At 37.9% G+C, this 7,028-nt stretch overlaps 1 non-coding gene across 1 annotated transcript; it reads left to right on the top strand.

The window, feature by feature from the left end:
- Positions 1-108, top strand: LOC112793228 (small nucleolar RNA R71). Its single transcript, XR_003197931.1, has one exon. It is a non-coding gene; the product is annotated as a small nucleolar RNA R71 (small nucleolar RNA).
- Positions 109-7,028: the final 6,920 nt, after the last annotated feature.

The raw sequence follows: 7,028 nt of genomic DNA, 5'->3' as shown, positions 1-7,028 counted from the left end.
AAGCATGTTAGACGGACACTTTCTGATCAATTATTTGTATCTTTCCCAAGCTTCATAGAGGGATTCACCTTCCTTCTGTCTGAAGGTTTGGACTTCCACTCTAAGCTTACTCAATTTTTGAGGTGGAAAGAACTTTGCCGAGAAGGCATTGACTAGCTTTTTCCAAGAGTTCAGGCTTTCTTTAGGTTGTGAGTCCAACCATATCCTAGCTCTGTCTCTTACAGCAAAAGGGAATATCATAAGTTTGTAGACCTCAGGGTCAACCCCATTAGTCTTGACAGTGTCACAGATTTGCAAGAACTCAGCTAAAAACTAATGAGGATCTTCCAATGGAAGTCCATGGAACTTGCAATTCTGTTGCATTAGAGAAACTAATTGAGGCTTAAGCTCAAAGTTGTTTGCTCCAATGGCAGGGATAGAGATGCTTCTCCCATAGAAGTCGGGAGTAGGTGCAGTAAAGTCACCCAGCACCTTCCTTGCATTGTTTGCATTGTTGTTGTTTTTGGCTGCATGTCTTCTTCTTTGAAGATTTTTGTTAGGTCATCTACAGAGAGTTGTGCTTTAGCTTCTCTTAGCTTTCACTTCAAGGTCCTTTCAGGTTCAGGGTCAGCCTCAACAAGAATGCTTTTGTCTTTGCTCCTGCTCATATGAAAGAGAAGAGAACAAGAAAATATGGAATACTCTATGTCACAGTATAGAGATTCCTTGAGGTGTCAGAGGAAAAGAAAAATAGAAGGAAGAGGTAGAAGAATTCGAACTTAGAAAGATAGAGTTCGAATTGTGCATTGAGGAGGAGTGTTAGTCCACAAAAAGAAGGATGTGAGAAGAGGGAAAGAAATTTTCGAAAATTACAGTGAATTAATTAAAAGAAATTTTGAAAAATGGTAATTGATTTTCGAAAACTAAGATTGGGAAAGAAATTAAGTGAAATTTGAAAAAGATTTTGAAATTAGAAATCAAAAAGATATGATTGAAAACTATTTTGAAAAAGATGTAATTAAAAATATATGATTGAAAAGTTATGGTTTTAAAAAGATATGATTGAAAAGATATGATTGAAAAACAATTTAAAAATATTTGATTTTTAAAATTAATGACTTGGCTAACAAGAAAATATATGATTCAAACATTAAACCTTTCTCAACAGAAAAGGCAACATACTTGAAATGTTGAATCAAATCATTAATTGTTAGCAAGTATTTTTGAAAAATGGAAAGAAATTGATTTTGAAAATATATGATTTGAAAAAGATTTGATTTTGAAAAATTATGGAAACTTGAAAAAAATTTGCATTAAAAACAAAATCTTCCCTCTTGTGCCATCCTGGAGTTAAACGCCCAGAATGGTATCCATTCTGACGTTTAACACCCAAAATGCTACCCTTTTGGGCGTTAAACACCCAACCAGGTGCCCTGGCTGGCGTTTAAACGCCAGTTTTCCTTCTTCACTGGGCGTTTTGAACGCCCAGCTTTTTCTGTGTAATTCCTCTGCTGTATGTTCTGAATCTTCAATTCTCTGTATTATTGACTTGAAAAGACACAAATTAAAAATTTTTTTTGGATTTTTAATGATGAGGAATAATCAAAATGCAACTAAAATCAAATAAACAATGCATGCAAGACACCAAACATAGAAGTTTGTATACTACTGACACTAACAAGTTGAGAATGCATATGAGAAACAACAAAACACACAAAAAAAGAGAATTTCAAGATCAGAGCAAGTAAATCATCAAGAACAACTTGAAGATCACTGAAGACACATGAATGAATTCGAAAAATGCAAGAAGAATAGAAACATGCAATTGACACCAAACTTAAAATGAGACACTAGACTCAAACAAGAAATATTTTTGGTTTTTTTATGATTTTGTAAAATTTTTTGGTTTTTTCGAAAATTATATGGAGAAGAAAATAAAGAGATTCAAAATTTTTAATAATAATTCCAGGAATCATGCAATGTTAGTCTAAAGCTTTAGTCTAAAGGAATTAGACATGGCTAGCCAAGCTTCAGCAGGACATTGCATTCAAGAGCTAAATTGATGAGAATCAATCAGCTTTGGTGATGATGAAAACATCACCTTGAAACACTAGAATTCATTCTTAAAAATTCTGAAAAATACCTAATCTTAGCAACAAGATGAACCGTCAGTTGTCCAAACTCAAACAATCCCCGGCAACGGCGCCAAAAACTTGGTGCACGAAATTGTGATCATCAATGGCGCCATCAACATGGTACGCACAATTGTAATCTCAACTCTTTATCACAACTTTGCACAACTAACCAGCAAGTGCACTGGGTCGTCCAAGTAATAAACCTTACGCGAGTAATGGTCGATCCCATGGAGATTGTTGGTATGAAGCAAGCTATGGTCATCTTGTAAATCTCAGTCAAGCATATTCAAATGGTTATGAATGATTTATGAATAAAGCATAAAATAAAGATAGAGATACTTATGTAATTCATTGGTGAGAATTTCAGATAAGCGTATGAAGATGCTTTGTCCCTTCCGTCTCTCTGCTTTCCTACTGTCTTCATCTAATCCTTCTTCCTCCTTTCCATGGCAAGCTGTATGTTGGGTATCACCATTGTCAGTGGCTACAGTCCCGTCCTCTCAATGAAAATGTTCAACGCGCTCTGTCCTAGCACGGCTAATCAGCTGTCGGTTCTCGATCATGTCGCAATAGAATCCAGTGATTCTTTTGCGTCTGTCACTAACGCCCCACAATCGCGAGTTTGAAGCTCGTCATAGTCATTCAATCCTTGAATCCTACTCAGAATACCACAGACAAGGTTTAGACCTTCCGGATCTCTTGAATGCCGCCATCAGTTCTAGCTTATACCACGAAGATTCCGATTAAGGGATCCAAGAGATATCCACTTAATCTAAGGTAGAACGGAGATGGTTGTCAGGCACACGTTCATAGGTGAGAATGATTATGAGTGTCACGGATCATCACATTCATCAAGTTGAGGAACAAGTGATATCTTAGAACAAGAATAAGCTGAATTGAATAGAAGAACAATAGTAATTGCATTAATACTCGAGGTACAGCAGAGCTCCACACCTTAATCTGTGGTGTGTAGAAACTCCATCGTTGAAAATACATAAGAACAAGGTCTAGGCATGGCCGGGAGGCCAGCCCCCATAATCTAAGAACTAGACATCCAAAGATGATCTAAGGATCTAAAGTGATCAAAAGATGAAAATACAATAGCAAAAGGTCCTATTTGTAGAGAACTAGTAGTTTAGGGTTTACAAAGATGAGTAAATGAAATAAAAATCCACTTCCGGACCCACTTGGTGTGTGCTTGGGCTGAGCATTGAAGCATTTTCGTGTAGAGACTCTTCTTGGAGTTAAATGCCAGCTTTTGTGCCAGTTTGGGCGTTTAACTCCCATTCTTGTGCCAGTTTCGGCGTTTTACGCCAGAATTCTTGAGCTGAATTGGAACGCCTGTTTGGGCCATCAAATCGCGGGCAAAGTATGGACTATTATACATTGCTGGAAGGCCCAGGATGTCTACTTTACAACGCAGTTGAGAGTGCGCCAATCGGGCTTCTGTAGCTCCAGAAAATCCACTTCGAGTGCAGGGAGGTCAGAATCCAACAGCATCTGCAGTCCTTTTCAGCCTCTGAATCAGATCTTTGCTCAGGTCCCTCAATTTCAGCCAGAAAATACCTGAAATCACAGAAAAACACACAAACTCATAGTAAAGTCTAGAAAAGTGAATTTTAACTAAAAACTAATAAAAATATAATAAAAACTAACTAAAATATACTAAAAACATACTAAAAATAATGCCAAAAAGCGTACAAATTATTCGCTCATCAGCTACAGAACACTTAGTAACCCAAAGAGGTGCTGGACACCAAGGTCTCAAGAAAGAAAAATAACAAACCATGTGCCTGTGGTGTGTATGTATGATGGAAAGAGACTTGGGGCAGTAAGTCCGTAGGGGTGTCTTAACACCTAGCACCTTGAGCCAACTGGTTCGGGAGTGTTGACTGAAAGCTTATCATAAAGAGTCGCCCTCTTACAGAGCACTTAGCCAAAAGAAGAATGTAATAAACCTTGGAAAAGAAGGAAGGATCAACAATTAAGAAGTCTCAAAGGATGTAATCAAGAAAGTGACCAAGGACTTGATAAAGGCCTGAAACCTAGTAAATGAAAGAACCTAAGTTGCTATGCATGAAACCCCATAAACCAGGAATTCTACTTCTATATTATCTTCTTGCTCTTTCATTCATTCTTCCTATATTTCAGTACTTGCTTAGGAACAAGCAAGCTTTAAGTTTGGTGTTGTGATCCCAGGGCATCTAGGCTAGTTTCACTAACCTTTTCTTTACTATTTTAAGGTAGTTTCATGCATTTTCTTAGTGAATAAGGCAAGTTTTGGATGAAAATACACGTACACCTTGATTCAAGCAACTATTGCAAATTTCACATGATTTCATGAGGATTTTTCTAGAATTGAATGATAAATTGATGATGCATAATCTCATGACTTTGGCTAGAGCTTTGATGCACTTTATTTGCTTGATTTCAGGACAAAGGAAGCAAGGAAGAACCACGTTAGTACTCACGTTAATCTAGTTAACATGACCACTAACGTGGAATGGTAAATAGCTTGCAACGTTAAGGAGAAAAGTGATCACCAATAACGCCCACGAAGCCATCATAAGCCCACATTAATTGCCACGTTAACTAAGTTAACATGGTAGTTAATGTGGAGACAGAAGAAAGCTCCAACGTTAGTGGTAAACGTGAACACCACTAACGTTCCAATAATTGGCAATGAGCCACGTTAAGAGTCACGTTAACTTAGTTTATGTGAACTCTAACGTGGAAGAGAGGAACAATGCCAACGTTAGTGACACTCACCTTTGTCACTAACGTTGGATCAACTAGCATTGCCCATGTTAGTGATCACATTAAGACCACTAACGTGAAAGTTAACGTAGAGCTGAGATTGATGAGCCAACGTTAGTGACACTCACCTTTGTCACTAACGTTGGAAGATGGCATTACTACCACGTTAGTGGCCACGTTAACTTAGTTAATGTGAGCTCTAACGTGGAGAGTAGGGGCACTTTGAGCGTTAGTGACAAACGTAAGTGTCACTAATGCTCTCGAAGGTGAGGCATAACCATGTTAAGAGCTACGTTAGTTACACTAACGTGAACTCTAACGTAGGGACAAAGGGCATAAGGCAACGTTAATGGGAAAGGTGAGTCCCAATAACGCTTGGGAAGGGTTATAAGCCAACGTTATTGGGAAAGGTGAGTCCCAATAACGCTAACGAAGATTTACAAGGCAACGTTAGTGGTCACATTAGTGCCACTAACGTTGGAGTTAACGTACGCTATATGGGGTTGGAACATTAGTGAAAATTATGATTGCCACTAACGTTCTCGAACCCACAATGTCACTTAACGTTAACTTCACTAACGCCCATGCCTAATTCATACTTCTCTGCAAGTTGGGCCCACTAAAGATTGGAACTGCTTCAACTCAAGATCCAAAGCCCACATCCAAGACTTGAAGAACTCACTAGAAGATCAAGAGGAGTAGTATATATAGGAGTAGTTTTGAAATATAGAGAAGCTTGGTACTTTGGAGAACTACTCTCTGTATATTTACTTTTCTGCATTTTTAGCTGGGATGTATTATTTTCTGCCATTGGATTAGGGAGCTCTGTTGTAATTTGATGGATCAATTATAGTTTTCATTCTCTTCTTCTTTCTTCTCTTTTGATTTACTAGAAAGCTTTCGATCTTAATTCAACTGGTTGGTTGTCTTGGAAAAGAAACTCTCCATAATTGGATCTCCTCTGAGCCTTGGAAAAGGGATGAGGAGATCATGCTAGAAATGCTTTTTCATGTTGGACCAAATTAAGGTCTGGGCGGATATAGTGACATGTAATCCTCCCAACACTTTGATTTGGAAATACATGTGGTATAATCAGTGACTATACTTCATCACTTCCCATGAGCAATTAAATCAAGGAATTGGGCAATTGTTCAAGCTTAGAGAGATTGGATTACCAAGGAATTGGAATCTAATCACCTAAGATTGCCAAGGAGATCAATAGATGCATTGATTGAGGAAGAGATGAAAATGAATATGATCCGAAGAATACAACATCTTCTGAGCCCAATGAATTCCCCATTTCTGATCTTACCCATTCTCTTTATTTTCAATCATTTATTTTCATGCTCATTACCCCAAATCCCCATTTAAGATTCTGCACTTTATTTTCTGCTATTTACTTTTCCGCCATTTAATTTTCTGTAATTCTCAAACTACACTCTGTTTAGCTCAACTAGCATACTCTTCCAACTAAAGTTTCTTGACCAATCAATCCTTGTGGGATTCGATCTCACTCTATTGTGAGTTTTTACTTGATGACAAATCCGGTATACTTGACGAAGGGAAATTTGTTGAGAGACAAGTTTTCACGCATCAAGTTTATGGCGCCGTTGCCGGGGATTGATTTTGTATCAACAATGATTAAGCTGGAAGCTCACTAGATTGGGCATTTTTTCCCTTGTTTGTTTACTTTATTCAGTCATTTATTTTCACTTTGTTTAACTTCTTCCTCATCCTCTATACCCTCTCTGTTTTTCTTTCTTTCTTTGTTATTATCTATAATTCTGCTCACTAACCCACTAACTGTTTGATAATTTACATCACTCACACTAACAATCACTCTAACAAGAATAACCTCTTCATTTTATCTCTTGCTGCGTGTTTTGTTAGTTGTATGACAGGGAGAAGAGCGGGGACCTCAACTTCCTTCGATTCAGAACGTGAGAGAACCCTCTGGAGATTAAGGAGGGAAGCAAGAGGGAAAGGAGTTGTTGGTGCTGAGGAAGAGGAAGAGTACTTTGAACCCAAGAAGATCCTAATCAACATCTCAGCACATTCTTTAGAATATGTGATACTGTAAAGTATAACAGGGTACACCCCGATATCTACAAACTACTGTTGTTCCCTTTCTCACTCCGAGATAAGGTAGCAAAGTGG

Source organism: Arachis hypogaea, chromosome 3 (genome assembly GCF_003086295.3).
Source record: "Arachis hypogaea cultivar Tifrunner chromosome 3, arahy.Tifrunner.gnm2.J5K5, whole genome shotgun sequence".
In the NCBI taxonomy this organism is placed as follows: Eukaryota; Viridiplantae; Streptophyta; class Magnoliopsida; order Fabales; family Fabaceae; genus Arachis; species Arachis hypogaea.
This window is presented reverse-complemented; position numbering and strand designations above follow the sequence as displayed.